Genomic DNA, 22,421 nt, shown 5'->3' on the forward strand with positions numbered 1-22,421 from the left:
AATTGGTGCAGCCAATTTGGAAAGCAGGATGGAGATTCCTTGGAAAGCTTAGAATGGAACTACCATTTGACCCAGCTATTCCTCTTCTCATACTATACCCAAAGGACCTAAAAACAGCATATTACAGAGACACAGCCTCATCAATGTTTATAGCAGCACAATTCACAATAGCTAAACTGTGGAGCCAACCTAGATGTCCTTCAGTGGATGAATGGATAAAAAAAAAATGTGGCATTTTTACACAATGGAATATTACTCAGCACTAAAAAATAATAAGATCATGGCATTTGCAGGAACATGGATGGCAGATTATTAGAGCAGATTATGCTAAGTGAAGTTAGCTAGTCCCAAAAAAACAAATACCGAATGTCTTCTCTGATACAAGGGGGTAACTCAAAATGGATAGGGAGGAAGAGCATGGGAAGAAAATTACCTCTAGATAGGGAAGAGGGGTGGGAGGGAAAAGGAAGGAGAGGGGAATTGCATGGATGGTGGAAGGAGACCCTCATCGCTGTACAAAATACATGTAGGAAGATGTGAATTTAATGTCAACATATCTTGACAAAAATATGATAAATTGTGGTATAAAGGTGTATTAAGAATTGTAATGCAAATAATAATAATAAGAGAGCTCATGTAAAATGATAATAAAAAATGAAAGAAAAAAGAAATAAAGCTCAATATTAGAACATGATTTTTCTTTTTAAAAAAATTAAGATATTGATGGACCTTTATTTTATTCATTTATTTATCTGTGGTGCTGAGAATCAAATCCAGTGCCTCACACATGCTAGGCAACAACCCCAACCCTGAATATGATTTTCTAACAAAGACACAAGCTTATCAACTGACATATTATCAGAACCAGTAACAGAACTCAACATACTGGTCAGGAACATGTTCAATTCATAAACATCAATACTTTTAGATATTGGCAACAACAATTAAAAAATGTAGTTTCAAACTTTAAAAAATTCCATTCACAATACCAACAAAACTGTAAAAGTATTTTGATATAAATCCAACAAGATTTCAAGCATTTTTTTTTTTTTTGCAGGGGGTGGGGGGAGTGTAGCAGTATTGAGGATTGAACTCAGGGGCACCTAACCACTGAGTCACATCCCCAGCCCTATTTTGTATTTTATTTAGAGACAAAGTCTCACTGAGTTGCTTAGTGCCTCACTTTGACTGAGGCTGGCTTTTAATTTGTGATCCTTCTGCCTTATCCTCCAGAGCCACTGGGATTACAGGTTTGTGCCACCATGTCCAGCTTCAAACATTTTTGAGAAAGAAAAAAAAACAAACATAAAACTACTGAATGACATGAAAAAGTACCTGAAAGAAAAGCTATCCATGTTCACAGACATGAAGACAAACCCCATAAAGCTGTTCTTCCCCAACTGTTAAGTACAATCCCAATGAAAATCTCTAGAGAATTTTTCACATAATTCAAAAAAACAGAAGCTAAAATTCACATGGAGGAGTAAAGGTTCAAGTATAACCAAAATAATCATAAACATTTGGACAAAAAAGGAAGGTATATCCCCAAACAGCAAGAGAAATTACAGATTTATAATCCAAAAATCTCTTTAAGATAAATTCTTCTATAAAGTTTTAATTAGAATTTTTAAAAAAGATAAATTCTTCTTTTTAACTCATTTAGAAGAAAAACCTGATCCACTCTAGTATGAGATTATGTACTGATATATACCACTTAGTGTGTCTATCAAAGTAATGTGTGTGTTAACAGGATACTGCAAAATGCCCACTAAACATTTTGGCGAAACATTCTGGGCAAGAGACACACAGCTGATCACCAGGATTTCTCACAAAAAAATTATAAAAGCTATAGTAATTAAATTATAAAAGCTTTTATATTATTATAATAATGTTATATTATAATAATATATTTTAATGTTATAATAATATATTATTATATAGCTATAGTAATTAAAATTATAGTTCTATCCAAGGACTAGAGTCTAAATTATAGGATTTAGATTTTAAATATATGGGATTTTAATATTTACTAAACATAATATTTCAAAAAATGAACAAAAGACAAATCATTCAATAAACAGTGTTTGAATAAGTGATATATTCGGAAAATAAACTGAACCCTACTTCTGACAGTATAATGAAATAAATTCCATGCATACTCAATTTTTTTAGTCTGTGAAAAGTACTAGGAGAAAATTTAGGACAATATCCTTGTAAAGCTGAATTAGAATAAGGCTTTCTTAAGAACCAGAAAGTAAAAAACCTAAAGAATAACAATTAATACGATTAATTATGTCAAAATGTTTCCTTCTTTCTAACTTTAGCTCTTTCACATGGGGTGTTTCCCATGTAGAAATTCTGTTTACAGATCTTACATGCATGTTGAATATATTTTCACCTAGATATTCATCTCTTAATTTTTCTTATGGTATTTTATGAAATAACATTTCGTCACTTTTTCAGCAAATGGCTGAACTATGCTCCTCACCCCTAAGGTTCATAAACTGAAGTCTTAAGCTTCAAACCTCAGAATGTTGATTATATTTACAGAGAGATGGTAATTTAAAAGGTAATTTAGGTTAAATGAAGTCATTGGGGTAGGCCCTAATCCAGTACAACTGGTATCCTTATAAAAAGGGACAGAAAAGACCATGAGAAGACACCAGAGGAAAATGGCCATCTACAAGGCAATCAGAAGCCTCTGGAAGTAGTCAGCCATGCTGATACCTTGATCCCAGAATGAAAGACTCCAGAATGGTGAGAAAATAAATTGCAGTTAGCGTAAGCCACCCATTTTTCTTATGATAGCCCTACCAAACTAATACACCTCAACTTCTACACCAGAGGGAAATATAGAAATCAAAAGGAATTTTCTGGGTGTCCTCTTGACATACATTCTTTTACATTAACATGCATCCTTAACTTGTTTTCTCCACTCTGATAAAAGAAGAGCTAGTCTTTCCATGGTACTGCAGGGCCTATGTGCTGAGCCTTCCTCAGAAACCTTATATAACAATTGATTTTCCTTTATGATGTTTTTGTAACTTCTGTTTATAGTCTCCCATCTCTCAACTGCTTCACACTCTCCACTTGGTTTCTTTTATCACACTCTCCTTTTCTTGTCTTCCTCATTATTTGTTCATTCCTGCTTTAACTGTTTCTGATCTCCAGAGTTACATCTTCATCTCTGAAATATCATCCTTAGGGGATCACTTCTCCCTACCCCTACCAGCTTTAAATATAAACTGTATAATGATGACTCCAAATTTACACTTCCAGTCCTAACCCCTTCATTTGACAATCAGAACCATCTACCCCACTATCTGGGTATCTCCAATTGTACTTCTCATTAGCAACAGTGCTCAGGATACATGGACAGAATAGTTTCTGTATTATCCTCTTTAGTACTGTTGCTCTAGTATCAAAGCATATTAAAAACACTATACTCAACTATTAAAACAAAAACGTGTCCAGAACTATTTCCTATAGAGTCTAAATGTGCAGTAACAAAAAATGCAACACATACTCTTCCAGTACATTTCACTGTAACAAGGGCTTTGTGAAATAATCAGTTCTGTGTTCCTGAAAGTCACACATCCAAGGACTAACAGGAAAAGCGCAGGCTCATTCAGCTTGACTATTTAAATGGACAGCTTTGGATGAATAAATGAAACTCTTAGACCCTCAGCATCTTCATCAATGAAATGGACATAAGATCTTTTTCCAAGAAGAGCTAAGAAGATCAAATCACTGAGTGAGTATAAAATACCTGGGGTTCTTAGTAGGTTTTCAGTAAGTGTTAGTCATTACAATTGTAGGTGTTTATTTTACACATATTTTCACACAAGTGGGAAAACTGAATGAAAAAGAGCAAACTACAGAATTTCTTGAAATAACAAGATTCCAGGAACAGACTATAGAATTATGGGACTGCTCTACAAAGATACAAAGGCAATTCAGTGGAGAAAGTCAATCATGTCCCCCACAAAAGGAGACTGGCACATTTTCACGGCCACCACAGTCCACCCCTTGTATCCCTTCTCCACAATGGCACAAGAAGCAGCTTTTGCTTGATTCCCACAGGGCTCTCTTTTTGAGAGGAAACAGAGAAGAGAAAAGTTACTAGAACAAACTACAGCTGCTGGTGGTCTGAGCTCATTTTCTCCCATCCCTACTATTCTAAATTCCACTCATCCTCATTTTTTACCTCAGCAGGTCTTGGTGGCTTACCTTATATTGTGATTCAACTTTCACTCCTAAGGGCTATAAGCCCTCGGAATCATATTCATCTTAGGCCAGGACTGCTGCACATGTCCATTCGCAGTTAAAATGGGACAAAGTAGTACAAAAAGGAGCCCAGCTGGATCACCAAGGCTCTCCTCCCCCATTATGTTCATAATGTGAAAAATTACAATCTAAATGGTTATGTATATTATTGGCTATACATGTTAAGGCAAAGCTACAATATGGGATACAATCTGTAATGGGTCCTCAAAAATTATTGTGTAACCAGAACCTCAGAAAACAGGGTCTTTGTAGATGTAGCCAAGTTAAGGTAATTTCATTAGAAAGGCCCTAAATGCTGGTTTGTTTTAGATTAGAAAGACCCTAAATGATTGATTTTTTGTTTGTTTTTTGGACCGAGGATTGAACCTAGGGATTCTTAACCCTAGCCACATCCCCAGGGTCTGAGACAGGGGTTAGAGACAGGGTCTGGCTGAGTTGCTAAGTGCCTCACTAAATTGCTGAGGCTGGCTTTGAACTCACAATCCTCCTGCCTCAGCCTCCCGAGTTGTTGAGATTAAAGGTGCACACTAAAATGCACAGCTGAATGATGTCTTTATATAAGAAAAGAAAGGAGATTCAAGCACAGAGATACACATTAGAAAGAAGGCCAAGATCAGAATAATGTGGCAACAAACCAAGCAAGCCAAGAATTGCCAGGGGCCACCAGAAGCCAGGAAGAAAAAAGAAAGAATTCTCTCCAGAATGTTCGGAGAAAACAAGGCTTTGAGGACATTTTTTTTCCAGCGGGTGGAGGGGGGGGCTACTGGGGATTAAACCCAGGGACACACTACAACTAAACTACATTGCCAGTCCTTTTCTGAGATAGCACTTCGCTGCCTCAATCCCCCCTGGGATTAAAGGCATGGGCCAATACATCTTGGCTCTCACGGACCTCTAGCTCTGGAACTATGAGAACGAACTTGACATAATTTGTTACAGGTACCCTAAGAAATTAACTTATTATCTCACTGTAAATGATGATGTATCCAGGAGGGGTGGTGCAGACTGTAATCACAACTATTCAGAAGGCTGAGACAAGGGGATCACAAGTTCAAGGCCAGCCAAAGCAATTTAGCATAACCATGCCTCAAAATAAAAAAAGGGCTTTAGAGTGCTCCTGGGCTCAATCTTTAGTGCAGCAAAAAAATGAATAAATATATAAATGATGATGTGGTGTCATCCTCAATGTGTGGAAAAATATTTCAAAGAGAAAACAGAAAAAAATTATAAACACAGATTCCCTCCACATTAAAAAGAAAAACATGCACTTGTAATCCCAGTGGCTCAGGATGCGGAGGCAGGAGGATTGTGAGTTCAAAACCAGACTCAGTAATTTAGTGAGGTCCTAAGCAACTGAAACTGTCTCTAAATAAAATACAAAAAAGGGCTGGGGATGTGGTTCAGTGGTTATGTGCCCCTGGGTTCAATCCCCAATACAAAAAAAAAAAAAAAAATGTTATGGCAGGTTACACAACCTAGATAGTAACATTTTTAACAATGATTTTGCTTTCTCATATACCTGCAGAAACTACACATTTATCTTTGTAAGAACATACTATTTTTATAATCAGGACTAAATTAAAAAATTATTCAAGAATGGGTAGATTAAAGATATCCAACAAATTGTATACTGGTCTAAGTACTATAAGGGTCAAGATATTAAAAACATTTATTGTACAACTTCTACAATAAAACCAGGATATTTTCCTTGTAGCCAAATGTAATGAATTCTCTTTACTTCTATTATATCTCATACTACTGACCACTTCTATCTTCAAACTCTCACATGAAGTCTCTGATCCTACTCTTCTGATTCTACTCTCTCTCCAAGACAATCCCTTTGTCATACATTTTATTGGCTCCTCTTTCTCTACTTTTAATAATTTTTTTAAAGAGAGAGAGAGAATTTTTTTAATTTATTTTTTAGTTTTCGGCGAACACAACATCTTTGTTTGTATGTGGTGCTGAGGATCGAACCCGGGCTGCACGCATGCCAGGCGAGCGCACTACCCCTTGAGCCATATCCCCACCCCCTCTTTCTCTACTTTTAAATGACTGGTATAGCTAATAGCTCTATTTTCAAACATGTTTTCACATTCTTTATTCATTTTTCCTGGGCAATCTCATCCACTATTGTTTCAATTAATACTTATTTTACATAGATATTTAGTTTAAATTTTCTCAATCAATATTCCCACTGCTGACCTTTCTTTTGGACTGCAGACCTACTACATACTAAACATTGCTGTCAAGATGATCCACAGGCAACTCATCAGTTCTAAATAAACATATTTTCTCTAAAACACATCGTTTCTCCTATGTTCCCTGGCTGAACAAAATTCATTTGACTCCTTCATTCAACTTCCATTAATTAATCCATCACTATGTACCATAAATTCTTATCTTTGTAATATATATAATTCATTTCCAAACCTTCAGCTACAACTTCATCCAGTCTGGACAAGACTATTAAAAAAAAACTTTTAAGTGGCCTCCTTTACTGTATGGTCTTCTTTTCCTTTTTTTTTTTAATATATTTATTTTTTATTTTTATGTGGTATTGAGGTTCGAACCCAGGGCCCCACGCATGCCAGGCGAGCGCGCTACCACTTGAGCCACATCCCCAATCTATTGATGATGCCCAATTTTATTTTACAAGCCCAACATATTTAAGGAATGTAACACAGTGTAATCAATAACAGCCATTCACTATGATATAGAGATTCTGGAGTTAAGAGTCAGAGGCATATTGGAAACCCTAGAGGATCAGTGCTGGTTTGATAAAAGTTCCATATTCACAGGACATGCCTATAATCTGTGACTCAGGAACCTGAGGCAGGAGGATGGCAAGTTCAAGGCCAGACTTAGCAACTTAGCAAGATCCTGTCTCAAAACAAAAATTAAAAAGGACTGAAAAGTGTAGCTCATGTTACCCACTGGGTTCAATCCCGAATTCTAAAAAAACAAAAAAGACAGAAAATTTCATTATTCTAAAGCTCTGTTTTTCCCCACCATACCTCTGTGAGAATCAATATGTTTTTGTATGCCTTTTCATTTTTTTCCATATTTATTTTTTCTAGGGCACGTGTATGTTCTATAACTTATTTCACTTGCAAGCATGAATAGTGAGGTGTCTATATCTCTCTTCTCTCTCTACATGGGCCACTCCTGGGGTCTTGTCACAATATGCTACCACAGTGAGGACAGATCACCTTCTTTCCTGGTAGGAGGCAAAGCTTCCGTTTTAGGACCATCAAGTGGGGTTTCCTCCTGTAGCTGCTTAACCTCTCTCCCCCAGCTTTCCTTTCAGTTTTCTCCACTGCACTGTCTTGGCAAAGTAATCAGGATATAATGCCTTCTCAGAAAGATGCCAGTGATTTAAGCACTATTCTGGAATCTTGTAGCACTCATATCTCTCATAGGAGGTGCCCCCAGGAGAGTGAGGGATATGGGTACTGACTGTGCCTCCCTCTTCTTCTTCTGCCTCCCTCAACCACTGGGTAGCATTCACTCTATGTTCTTCAAACCAGCCTCTCATCATACAAGCAAAGTACTAGTACTTGTCCCTGTGGACACACCATGACTCTAACGCAGCAGCCCCTTATAAAGCCACAACATCTTTGGCTGGTGGGTCAGAAAGGCACCCTGCACAAGAACACCATGATGCCCTGCTCTCCTTTAGAAGCCGCCTGCCTTCTCATTTTTGTTTCAGCATTTTTTTTTACATGTCATATCACAAAATTCACCATTTCACTTTATAATTTATACAATGCAGTGGCTTTTAGTATCTGTAAGGGACTGATTCTAAGAACTCTCATGGATACCAAAATCCATAATACTCCAATCCCTCATTATAAAATGGTATACTTGAATGTAACCTATGCCCATCCTCGCATTATACTTCAAATCATTTCTAAATCATTTATAATACCTAATATAATATAAATAATATGGAGGTAGTTGTGTTATTTAGAAAATAATGAAACAAGTGAGTACATATTCAATACAAATAACGTTTTTCTGAATATTTTTTATCAGCAGTTGGTTGAGATCTGCAAATGCAGAACCTGCAGATACAGAGAGCCAACTACATTCACAACCATCACCACTATCTAATTTCAGAATATTTATCTCACTGAAGCCGGGGGTGGTACATGCCTGTAATCCCAGGGACTTGGAAGGCTGAGGCAGAGGACAGCAAATTCAAGGCCAGCCTCAGCAACCTAGCAAGAACTTGTTTCAAATTTTTAAAAAAGGGTGGAGGGGCAGTCCTAAGGAGTATAGTTCAGTAGCAGACCAATCTTGGATTCAATCCCCAGTACTATAAAAAATAAATATTAATATCATTGATAAAAAAGACCCCGCAAATCCATAAACACCAATTTCAAGTCCTCAGGCCCTGGCAACTAATAATCTATTTCCTAGATCTACAGCAGGGCCTATTCTGAACATTTCAAGTAAATGGAATCAAATAGTATGTGGTCTTCAGTGTGGAAAGTGTAAGAGGAATAGTTGTGAAGAGATCAATTATTTCCCCATCTAGAGTGTTTTCTTAATATCCTAAATCCTACTTTTCATATTCCTTATGTACTCTCAATGAATTCTTTTTTTAATATTTATTCTTTAGTTGTAGTTGGACATAATACCTTTATTTTAATGATTTTTACATGGTGCTGAGGATCCAACCCAGGGCCTCACACATGCTAGGCAAGCACTCTACCACTGAACTACAGCCCTCAATGAATTCTTAAAATAGAAAAACAACAAAACTGAATTCAGACCTGGTCACTAAAACTTCACTACCAAATTTATCAGGTAGGTCATGAAAAATACAAAAAGAATGCTCAAAATTTCCACTATCATTTTTCCCTTCAAGAAAAGCATTGATTAAACAGTTAAGCACATACTAACAGAGAACATTTTCCCCAGCCTAGCCCCTCTACACCCACTCCAAATCCTAGAATATACTCAAGGGTCTAAAAATAAAAATACTTCTACACACAATGATTGTATGTAGCCTTTAATTCTCACTCTCCCCACAAATAGCTACAAGCATAATATGAAACTGCAGACAGCAGTCTCTCACTTGTTCCTCAGAGATGAGAAAGAAGGATAATATTAGCTCTCAATGACCTGGATCTCCAAAAGAACACCACATATTCATAAGACAAACTAGAAAATTCTTTACCAGTAACCTAGTAACCTATTCCAAGTTAATTACAACTGAATAGGCTGATATGGATGAGCTATGAGATATTCATAAGTTGAACCAGAAAATATAATACACTACTCATTAGCTATTTAAAGTACCATAGGTAAAATTCTGACCTAAATCTCAAAGTTACTAGTCCAACCTACTGCAATTAGCATGTATTATCAGAAAATGAGTTTAACTAAATATTGTTTTTAAACATTTTTAAAGATTCTGCTCTGGCTGGGGTTCTGGCTCAGTGGTAGAACACTTGCCTAGCAGGTGTGAGGCACTGGGTTCCATTCTCAGCACCACATTAAATAAATAAATTAAATAAATAAATAAGCAAGCAAGCTTATTTAAAAAAAAAAAAAAAGAATTAGTCAAAATAAAAAAAGATTCTGCTCATTTTCTCCAAGGGCCAGTAATATTACTAGGGGCAAGAAATATGCTGCTATCTTAAGCTCTCTATGAAAATATTAACAATAGACCAAAATTTACAAATCCCTTTTAAGTACAATCTGGCATTATCTTATCAATATTTGAAATGTGCATACTATTAGAACTACAAGTTTTACTTTTTAAAATATTCTCCATAAGACCTCAGCGGGAAGCGGAGACGCAAGCAGTTGTCTCTTAGGGAACTGAGGTAGAGGTGTGACTGCTGCTGCGCAGAGGAAGTGAGGACGACGCCCTGGGCCAGTGTTGGGTCCCTAAAGCCAGCGAAAATGGTGTTACTGACTATGATCGCCCGAGTGGCAGACGGGCTTCCGCTGGCCGCCTCCATGCAGGAGGACGAACAGTCTGGCCGGGACCTTCAACAGTATCAGAGCCAGGCTAAGCAACTCTTTTAAAAGTTGAATGAACACTCCCCTACCAGGTGTACCTTGGAAGCAGGAGCAATGACTTTTCACCACATTATTGAGCAGGGAGTGTGTTATCTGGTTTTGTGTGAAGCTGCCTTCCCTAAGAAGTTGGCTTTTGCCTACCTAGAAGATTTGCACTCAGAATTTGATGAACAGCATGAGAAAAAGGTGCCTACTGTGTCTAGACCTTACTCCTTTATTGAGTTTGATACCTTCATTCAGAAAACCAAGAAGCTGTACATTGACAGTCATGCTCGGAGAAACCTAGGCTCTATCAACACTGAATTGCAAGATGTGCAGAGAATCATGGTGGCCAATATTGAAAAAGTGTTACAACGAGGAGAAGCACTCTCAGCATTGGATTCAAAGGCCAACAATTTGTCCAGTCTGTCCAAGAAATACCACCAGGATGCGAAGTACTTGAACATGTGTTCCACTTATGCCAAACTTGAAGCAGTAGCTGTATTTTTCATCATGTTAATAGTGTATGTGCGATTCTGGTGGCTGTGAAGTAGTGAATCCAGTCATTGATAAGGGAGAACCTAGAACCTGGCAGGTGTAAGTTTTCAGGAAGCTGAGCTCACAGAAATGTGTATTAGAATCCAAGTGGAACTTCTGCCTCTAAAGACCTTGCAAGAAAAGACATCCTGAAAATGAAAGAGTAAGCTTCATTTAATGAAGCTTAACCCTTTGTGGAAAGTCTCTTTTGGGGGCAGAGGCTTTCTCTGGGTGCTAAGCCATATATGTTAGGGAACAGTAGATTGTTTTATTTTGTTTTTCCCCTCCCAGTACATTTTTAACAGCACTGACTGGGCATTCTCATTCTCAATGGAGCCATTAGTGAAATTTAAGGTAGCCAATCTGTGCTAGCAATATTCTGAAATTCCTTCAAAGAAGGCAACCCTTTGGGAAGTTCTTTTGACTTTAATCAACATTCCTTTTTTTGGTGACATTTGTGATTTTTCAGTAATCTGAGTTTTTTCTGCCTTTCAAACAAGACTCCAAGTATGTGAAGGTTAATTACTGTGCTGCACCAATCCTGTCTGTTGGCCCCTATAGGAATTAACCTTTGTTGTTTTCCTTTTATGATATTTTGCTTGTTGCACAATTGCTGTAGGGTTAAATGAATTATATTAAGATGCCTTGAAATTATAAAGCACTCCTTGATTAAGAAGCTAAAATTTTTCTCTTATTTACTCTTTAAACAAAAGACTTAGTTTGGTACATTATTAATTTTATTTCTCAGCTTTTTGTTTATATTATTATAAAAGCAGGTATAGCATAGGATTGCTAGAGGCCCCTGGCTTAAAGAGAAGGCCCAGCTCAGTACTACAGCTTTGTCTTGCCCCTTACTTACATTATAGTTTTCCCTACTCTTTTTTTTTTCCTGCTAACATTTTAAAAATTCCCCTTTATCCATTAGTTTCATGTCCCATGAACATCCTTTCAGGATATTGTCACATTTCAAAGTGGAAACTGTTTGGCTATATAGTTAATTAAATTTGAAATCTCTGCAGATGAACTAATCATACTGCTACATTTATCTAAGCAAATCTGAAAGCACTTCATTCCTGTTTCAGTTTATGCAAAGTATTCAAGAATGCTCTAAAGATAGAAAATTCATTTATAATGACTTCTATTAACCAATAAAAGTAACTATAATTTTAAATAAATAAATAAATAAAATATTCTCCATAAGATATTTTCACAGGTTTAAGAATATATGTGCAGGATGTTCAATTATTGTATTGTTTGTACCATCAAGAAGAGAGAACAGTCAAGCAAGGTGATGCACACCTGTAATCCCAGCAACTCAGGAGGCTGAGACAGGAGGAATGTAAGTTCAAAGCCAGCCTCACCAATTTAGAGACACCCTAAGCAACTTAGCAAGACCCTGTGTCGAAATAAAAACTTAAAAAAAAAAAAAACTTATATTTCCAACAAGGGATAGGTTAAACAAATTATGTTATCTCCAAATCTAAAATACAATTAATGAAATTTTCAAATAAGTGTATCTTGACATGCCAAGACAATTAGAATACAATGTGAGATAGAAAAGAAAATGTTACAGAATAATACAATCGTTTGAATACAAAAAGGATAAACATAAGTGTCTGTGTACATACCAGAAAGTTTAGATGGTAACAAGCTATTTCTTTTTTTTTTAAATGATTTTTTTTTTTTTTTTAGTTGTAGTTGGACACAGTATCTTTTATTTTATTTATTTATTTTTTTTAACTTGGTGCTGAGGATCGAATCCAGGGCCTCGCACATGCTAGGCAAGTGCTCTACCGCTAAACCACAATCCCAGCCCCAACAAGCTATTTCTTTTATTTTTTTGTTCCCCTCCTTAGGTGCTGGGGATAGAACCAATGATCTTATGGATGCTAGGCAAGCACTCTACCATTCAGCTACATTCCTAACTTCACAAAGCCCAGATAGACACTTTTTCCCTTGCCTATATGTTTTAGGGGTTTTGTTTATTTTTGGTATCAGGGATTGAACCCAGGGAGCAAAACCACTGGGCCACATCCCCAGTCCTTTTTATTTATTTGGAGATAGGGTCTGGCTTTGACCTTGGAATCCTCCTGCCTTAGCCTCCCAAGTCACTGATTACACCTGGTTCTATATGCATTGTTTTCTTTTCTTTTTTTTTTTTTTCTTTAACAATGAGCATGTATTACTTTCACATTAAAAAAAATAGTCTGGGGCTGGGGTTGTGGCTCAGTGGCACTTGACTAGCATGTGCGAGGCCCTGGGTTTGATCCTCAGCACCACATAAAAAAATAAATAAATAAAAATAAAGGTATTGTGCCCACCTACAACTAAAAAATATTTTTAAGAAAACAGTCTCACTATATAGACTAAGGGTTTAAATAAGGATCTCACAGCACTCACTTAAAGCAGATGTCTCTGCTTCTTTACCCTCATGATATGATTTAATAATATGAAGTTTGCTAACACCATGCATCTGATTCTATGATCTTAATCTGATTCCCCTATATTGACTAGACATGCAAAACTACAGAAACACTGTCTCAGTGGCATATTCATCTGAAAGAGAACCATTGCTAGGAGCAACAATGATATTATCAATTTAAAGGAACAACCTTAACACTTAATGCTATTAGCATTTCATCCCTTTTTATGGAAGGGTGAGTAACTCAGTTACAATCAGGTTAATTACAGTTTTTAATAATTCTTATCAATCAGTTAATCAAGGTAATTGTAAGCTCCATCAAAGTTCCCACCATTACAAATACTGGTCAAGAAGACATTTAAAGAAGTAAATACAAGGTTGCTAATCATAGTTGTTCTCTACTTATCTCAACAATTTTATGCCACTTAGTTCAAGAGTCTTCACCCATAACCCATTATTAACATCCTGGGGTTTTTTTGCTGAGTGTTTTTTGTTTTTTGTTTGTTTGTTTGTTTTTGTGGAGTGTTTTGTTTTGTTTTGACACCAGGGATTAAACCCAGGGGTACTTAACCATTGAGCCACATTCACCAGCCCTTTTGATATTTTATTTAGAGACGGGATTTCAGTGAGTTGCTTAGGGCCTCACTGAGTTGCTGAAGCTGGCTTTGAACTTGCAATCCTCTGCCTCAGCATCCTGAAAGGCTGGAATTACAGGCATTTGCCACCATGCCCAGCTAAAATCCTGGGTTTTTAAAATCCTAAAATATCAAATGGTAATGTTCATCAACTTGCATTTATACCACATCTCATCCTAAATTATGATCAATTCAACAAAAGTTCAACAAATTTTACCACAAATATCAGCCAGGTATGGAACTACATGCCTATAGTCCCAGCTACCAGGGAGGCTAAGTTAAGATCACTTGAGCACAGCAGTTCCAGACCTGCCGAAGCAATACAGTGAGACCCTGATCTTAAAAACTATATTATGCACTTGTTCATAAATATTATTCACAAACCCGAATTCCAAAAACATGAAAATCCAAAATTTTGTAACTAATGTGGAGGAAAAACCAGAACTGAACCAATACAAAAATACCAAAGTATCTGATGAAGGAATTAGGAAGTATCTCCTGAAACTCCTTAAAAAGTTAGGTAATAGATAGTAATATGCATCATATCACCTTCCTACAACTGAGAAATTCAAAAATTCTGGACTAAAAGATCTTCAACATCCACCTTTATCATTGGTTAAGGTTTAAAACTGACATCATTTGTCATAAATAAAGAAACTTATAATGAGAAAGCTATAAAAAGAAGTTCTAATTCTGTAATATTTTATTTTTTAAGGTAGGCAATAAGTACACTGTTACAAATTATATAATTCTTCTTTTGCAAGTAGGAAACATTTCATAATTTTTAAAAGTACAAAAAATTATAGGTATCAGAGAACTTTTTCTTTCCTAAAAGTATTTGGAAGGCAAAAAATTTGAAAATGAGTTAAGGCTCTTAAGGATATTCATATCTTTTCAGGCAGCATGGTTGATATAAACTTGTAATCCTAGCTGCTCCTGAGGCTGAAGAGGGCAAGTTCGAGGGCAAGTTCAAGGTCAAAGTCAAGGTCAAGGTCAGCCTCAACAACTTAAGGAGACCAGGTCTCTAAATAAAATATATTTAGAGGAAGTGGCTCAGCGGTAGAAGCCACTAGATTCAATGACATATATGGAGGGAGGAAGGGATAGGTTTTTCATCTCTCCCGACTCAGAAATTAATTCCATGAAGAGAAAAATGCAGAAAAAACTTCATCAAGTAAAAACATACCAGCTTTATTGGTACTCATCTCTTTAGGAAATGTTTTAAAAGTGAAATGTTTAAAAGTAGCATGCAGCCTACAAAAAATAAATTTACAAAAAATAGCTGACATGAGCCAGGCATGGGGGCACACATCTATAATTCCAGAGATGTGGTTAGGTCAAAATAATACAATCACAAATTCAATAGGGAGACTTTGTCTCAAAATAAAAAATAAGGGGCTAACAACTAAATAATAAAAATTTTAAAAAGATGGAAAAAAAAAAATAAGGGGCTAGAGTTGCGGCTTGGCCATAGAGCGCTTGCCTAGCACATGCGAGGGAAGCGCCAGGTTTGATCCTGAGAACCACATAAAAATAAATAAATAAAATAAAGGTATTGTGTCCAACTACAAATTTAAAAAATATTTTAAAAATAAATAAATAATAAAAAACGGTTAGGGATGCGGATCAGTGGTAAAGCACTGCTGGGTTCAATCCATGGTACCAAGGAAAAAATATCTAAGATGAAAAAATATTTATAATTCAGAAAATGAAAAAGGATATAATTTTAACAAGCAAAATAATCCCAAATTTGCAAATATCCATATTTAAACATAGTTAAACAATGGGAGAAAATGTTTACTTTCCTAATAGTTTTCCAAGTATGCCAAGTAGGTATATATTGCTATTTTAAAAAGGAAAAAGATTAAAAGATTTAAACAGAAACAAAAGGAAAAAGCCATTGTAATCCAAGCTAAGCATTTCCTCTTTTTGTACCTGGTCTCAAAAATCACTCCCCACACAACACTTTCAGCTACCACCACCAAAGAGCATTATCACATAATATCAGAACTACCTGTTGGCCCTAAACATATCATAAATTTCATTATTTCCAATACAGATGCAAAATACCTAATATTATTTCAAACATGAATGGATATATTAGAAAACACTGTGAAGAAAGTAGTAAGATTCCCTAGAACAAGCTATGTATACAATGCAAGTGGTGATCTTTTCAAGGCAGTGGTTGAATGGCACACTGTCAGTTACAAAGCATAAGGTGGGACTTGAAAAGACCTTGGAAAAGGGATTTGCAGAGCCATTAAAAGTCACAATTCCTTTCTCCTCAACTAGGAAGAGTCCATTTTCTCTTCTGTGGAATCATCTCAATAAACTCTACCAATGAATATTTTTAAAGAATAATTCTTTATATGTATACATATAAATTAAAAATTACAGAATTTTTAATTCTATAGCTTTAGCCCAAAGTACCATGAAATCACAAATGTAAGAATACCCAAAGATATTCAAACAGAATGCAGTGCTTCCTGGAATAACTAAGAACAGGAGCTGCATGTTTCAAAGTTTCCAAAATTAAAACAGATTTTCTATTAAAGGTCTACTTAAGTGAAACATCACAACAGAAATGTTACACTGCACATTTTTTAAAAGCCTTTTACATCATCATATAAAGTCTTTAACATAGTAGCTGATTCATAGTAAGAACTTCTCAATATTACAATATTTTCTATTTTAAAATACATGTTTTTTTCATATTTTAAAGTACCTGAAAGTGGTGTTCAGTTTATAATTAATATGTATAACTAATGTAAGTTTCCTTCTTTCCTAAAAAGAATGATTTATTAAGTTGATGATAAATTCCACAAAAAAGAAAGGGCAAGGAGCTGGGGTTGTGGCTCAGCAGTAGAGTACATACCTCACACGTGTGAGGCACTAGGTTCAATCCTCAGCACTACATGAAAACAAATAAATAAAGTAAAGGTATATTAAAAAAACTAGATAATTCATTTTAAAAAGAAAGGGCAAACTTGAAATGAATATAGTATGTATTAAATGCAGTCAATACTTGCCAGAATAGTTCATTTAGCCATTTCCACAACCTTTTAAGATAAATGTTATTATCCCATTTATAGATAAGAAAACTACAAGTCAGAAAGGATCAGTAAGATACCTAAGATCACGTATTTATCTAACTACAAAGTCATATTTGTAGCTAAAACAATATACTGCATATTCATCTACTATTTTACTCTCACCAAGATGCATTTATAGATCTTTTTTAAATGGGTCAGAGAGGTTAAAATTAGTTTGTTCCAAATCACATGTTCCAAACTCATGTTCCTCAAAGTCCTTCTCCCATAATCTGTTTCATAATCTGCTAATCTGTTTCAGTACCTTTTTGAGCTCTAAGCCTGAACTTCCAACCATCGAATGAATGCACTGTTATTCCTGGGCTGCACAAAAACAGTAGCCACTCGCCATATGCAGCTTCTAAGTACTTGAAACACAGCTAGTGAGACCAACAAATGAATTAATGAAATTTTTTCTTCTATTTAATTATAATTAAAACTTAAATTTAAAAAACTGAAATTCAGCTCAGTTATTGGAAAAATTTTAAGCATGATTAGAGGTGGTATGTGAATCACTTTTTCAACTGTAAATTTCATTATTTACAGATCTAAATACAGATAGGATATTTCTGATAAAAACTTAGAATTTGAATTTATGTTGTGTAAGTTCACAATTGATTTCAAAGACCCAATATGAAGAAATAATGTGTATAGCTCACTAAATTTTAATATATCTTTCAATATCTTGAAATGGATTTTGAATATAGTAGGTTAAGTAAAATAACTATAAAGTTTAAAACTCTAATTGTTTAATTCTTTAATTTTTTTTAATTAAAGCCAGTCATGAAGGTATACACCTGCAGTCCCAGCTACTAAGGAGGCTGAGGCAGGAGAATCCGATTAGGCAAGGAGTTCATGACCAGTCTGACTTAGATTCAAAATATAAATTTTTTTAATTACATATGTGATTCATATTCCTATTGGAGAGTACTTTGTACAGACTGCTATTACCCTACCACTACTGTCATGGATAGCTCAATGAAAAACATCACTATCTCACTCAGAACTGTCCAATAGAACCTTCTCTGATTAAGGAAAAAGTTCTACATGTGATGATGATTTAGTGATGATGATGATGACACTGTCTAACAGAATCTGTGATTAACCATATATTACAACCAAATGTTGTGGAGTCACAGTGCTCAGGAGACTGGAGAATATAATCTGTTACTCTTGACTTTTCTCTGAGAAAAAGGAAGTAGATACCAAAAACTAGACCAGTACAGTCCAGCAGAACTTTCTATGACAACAGAAATCTTCTATTTCTGACTGTCAAAAAAAGAAGCCACATGTCCCATCTGGCTATTAAGCATATATAACCAGATACATTTTTCTGCTTAAATCTCTCTGGATACACTAAAATATGATTTTGTAGAACTCTGGAAATTATTTAATTTTTTAAATAATTATTTAATACATATGTCATTCAATATTTGTGTGGCTAGTCCAACTGAAGACCTGAATTTTATATCTTATTTCACTTAATTAGTTAGATTTAACAATTAAACAGTCATATGGCTACTATAGTTATCAGTACTGTTCTTTGCCTAGGTGCTCCAAGTCTACACACACACACACAATAATGAATTACACAGTTCTGTGTTTCTTAAATCTTTCAATTTTGTATGCTTCTCTATCTCCACTGTTACTGCTTCAGTTTTCATTCTTTACCAGGAGTAAAGCCACAGTCTCCGACTTGACCTCCTCACTTAGACTTCTCCTATCTACTCTTTGTAAAAAGCAAATATAAACCTGTTATTTCCTTTACCCACAAATCTCCAAAGTCGGTGGGTGCAGTGGCACACACCTATAATCCCACCGGCTCAGGAGCCTGAGGCAAGAGGATCTTAAGTTCAAAGCCAGCCTCAGCAATGCAAGGCTCTAAGCAACCTAGTGATACTCTGTGTCTAAATAAAAGACAAAAAATAGGGCTGGGGATGTGGCTCTGAGTACTTTCCCCCTTCCCCCCACCCCAAAAAAAAAAAAATCTCCAGTCTTGCTATTACCTCAAGGTAAAATTTCAATCCTAACATGGTTTACAAAGTCCTTCATCATCAAATCCAATCTCAAACCTCATCTTTCCCATGCCTTCCACCTTCCTCTTCTTGTCCATATCATTAACACTTATTACATGCTATTATAATTGCATGTCTCCCTCCCATCACCAGCATCCTCAGGGCAGAGACAAGTGTCTCAAACATTATGTTGCCACAATACAGTCAAGAGTACACAAATGAAGTATTAAGCAGGATCTCACTATGTTGCCCAGGCTGTCTCAAACTCCTGGGATCAAGCAATTCTCCAGTCTCAGTCTCCTAAATAGCTACAACTATAAGCACACAAACACCATTCCTGGCTTAGATGTGTATTCTAGAATAACTATAAAATTTTGTAAAAGACAAAAATTAAAATTTTATAAAACAGATATTTTTTCTAAACAATTTAAAATAATTTTAATGTGAGTAGGCTACAAATCAATCCCTAATTTTCAACTCTTCAAAGATCCTGCTATGTAACTTAAAATATAGTACAAGGGGCTGTGGGTATTGCTGAGTGGCAGAGCACTCACTTAGCACGTGTGAGGTCCTGAGTTCAAGCCCTAACACCACTCAATCAATACAGGCATGAGGATGTGACTTAGTGGTAGAGCACCTGTCTAGCATGTGCAAGGCCTTGGATTCAATCCCCACTTACTGCAAAAATTAAAACAAAATACAGTATACAGATACATACTTATAATATGGAAATGTAACACTGTTATATTTGTACTTTATTGGAATTATGACTTTAAACATCAGAAATAATTTCTGCCCATTTTCAAAAAAAACACATAAAAATTGCTGCTCTATCAAAATTAAACATTATCAGAAAAAGTCGGGAATCCTGGCACATGCCTATAATCCCACCTACATGAGAGCCTGAAGCAGGAGGATTACAAATTTAAGTCCAGCCTAGGCAATGTAGTAAGATGCTATATCAAAATTAACAGATGGTCACAGTGGCACACACCTATAATCCCAGCAATTCAGAAGCCTGAGACAAGAGCACTCAAATTCAAGGTCAGTTTCAGCAATTTAGCAGGAGCCTGTCTCAAAATAAAAAAATTAAAAGGACTGAGGAAGTAGCTCAGTGGTAAAATACCCGAACCAAGTTCAATTCCCGGTACCAAAAAATAAAAAAAAATAATAATTTTAAATAATTTAGAAAAAGAAAGTATTAGAGCACTGGCCTAGCACATGTGTGGCCCTGGATTCCATCCCTAGCACCAAATTATTTCAGAATACCAGTTTCTGTATATCCTGGCCAACTCTATCTCAGAGATGATCTTTTGATTTCAGCCATTCTTTGTGGGTGTCCAGTTGTATCTTCTTGTGGTAGCTCATATCTAATGATGGTAAGCATTGATCTGAAGTGTTTATTACTAAGTCAGTGAAGTGTCTATTCAAATTTTTTGTCCATTTTTCAGGGAGAGTTATTTGTCTTAGTATTCAGAAGTAAGACTTCTAGATGCAAGTCCATTATTCAACTACATGATTTGCAAGTATTTTCTCATTCTGTGGTTTGTCTTTTTATTTTCTTAATGATCTCTTTTAATTTTGATAAAGATCAAATTATTCCCTTTTCTTTCTTTCTTTCTTTATGAAATACACTTTTGGTATCCATATCTAAGAAATCCTATCGAGATAGGGTAGTGCACACCTGCACTCCCAAGTACTAAGGAGACTATGGCAGAAGGATCATACAGCCCACAATTTCAAGATCAGCCTAGGCAATGTACCAAGACCCCAACTCAAGGCAAGAAGGACAAAAGGAAGATTCTCTCAATTACCTCAAGGTAAAATTTTTAATAATTTTAATAATTTAATAATTTAATTCTATGAGGTAAAGGTTGAGATTCATGTTTTTGTACAGTACTTTTCTTGAAAAGACTGTCTTTCCCTCACTAAATTATTTGGTTACTTTTGTCTGGGTTTATGTTTTTACCTATCTCTTCCTGTGCCAATTCCATGCTGTCTTTAATTACTGACATTAGTCACTGACAGATACTGAACATCAAGCAGACATTCTTAAAAAACATGAGAGGGCTTCCTCTACAGATAGTAAAACATTCTATAATACTACAGTAACTAAGAAGGTATGGCACTAGCCAAGAAACAGAAAACAATGTAACAGAGGAGAGAATCTGATTTATTACAAAGCAGTAGGGAAAAAAAGGAATTGTCAATAAATGGTGCTAAATCAGTCAACCAGAAGGGGAAAATTTTAACCTCAACTTCTACATCAGAGCATACACAAAAGTCAGTTATAGCAGTCCACATAAAGGCATAACAAAGACACGCCACAAAATTATTAAAGAGAAAAACATCATGATTGTAGAGAAAGATGTGGTTTTTGTTGCTGGTGGTGGTGTTTGGTTTGGTACTGAAGATTTAACCTAAGGTGCATTACCATTGAGCTACTTCCCTAGTTCTTCTATTTTAAGATAGCATCTTATGAAGTTACTGAGGGTCTCACTAAGTTGCCAAAGCTGGCCACAGGATGGGTTAGAAGTCAAGACTGCAAAGATTACAGGTGTGGAGCTGGAGTTGTGGCTCAGTAGCATAGCGCTTGCCTCACACATGTGAGGCACTGGGTTCGATCCTCAGCACCACATTTTAAAAAATGAATAAACGAAATAAAGATATTGCATCCATCTATAACTAAATATATATATTAAAAAAAAGATTACAGGTTTGTGATACTGCATCCAGCAAGAAAGATTACCTAAACAGAGGCGGGCGCAGTGCATGTCTGTAATCCCAGTGAGTGGCTCAGGAGGCTGAGGCAGGAGGATTTTGAGTTCAAAGCTAGCCTCAGGAATTTAGTGAGGTGCAAAGTACCTCAGCGAGACCCTATCTCTAAATAAAATAGAAAAAAAAATGGGCTGGTGATGTGGCTCAGTGATTAAGCACCCCTGGGTTCAATCCCTGGTCCAAAAAGAAAAAAAAAAAAAAAAGATTTCTTAAACAGGACATTAAAGCACTAACCAAAAAGGTTCAAATTATTTGGACTACATGAAAATTCAAATCTCTTGTATTTCAAAAATACCATTAAAGAGAACCAAAATAGGGGCTGGAGTTATGGCTCAGTGGCAGAGCGCTTGCCTAGCATGTGGGAGGCACTGGATTCGATTCTCAGCACCACGCATCAATAAATAAAAAATAAAAGGTCCATTGACAAGTAAAAAAAATATTTTTAAAAAAGAGAGAGAACCAAAATGGAAAACTACAGAATGAATATTTGCAACACAAGTAATCCAAGGGCTTATATCCAAAACATAAGAAAACTCCTAAAAATTAAATAGAAAGACAAACAGAAAACTGAAGAAGAAGTCTGAATAAGCATTTCCCAAAAGAGGTTTTCCCAAAAATCAAGAGACCAGGTTTTTTGTCC

General features: G+C 35.7%; 1 protein-coding gene and 2 pseudogenes across 5 annotated transcripts in view; 1 reads left to right on the forward strand and 2 right to left on the reverse strand.

The window, feature by feature from the left end:
• Positions 1 to 22,421, reverse strand: part of Erc1 (ELKS/RAB6-interacting/CAST family member 1) — a 522,872-nt gene that overhangs the window by 491,995 nt on the left and 8,456 nt on the right. The window lies entirely within an intron of this gene.
• LOC113198289 (NADH dehydrogenase [ubiquinone] 1 beta subcomplex subunit 9 pseudogene) lies at positions 7,441 to 7,825 on the reverse strand (annotated as a pseudogene).
• LOC113198304 (vesicle-trafficking protein SEC22b pseudogene) lies at positions 10,172 to 10,981 on the forward strand (annotated as a pseudogene).

The sequence above is a fragment of the Urocitellus parryii genome, chromosome 5 (assembly GCF_045843805.1).
Source record: "Urocitellus parryii isolate mUroPar1 chromosome 5, mUroPar1.hap1, whole genome shotgun sequence".
NCBI classification, from domain to species: domain Eukaryota; kingdom Metazoa; phylum Chordata; class Mammalia; order Rodentia; family Sciuridae; genus Urocitellus; species Urocitellus parryii.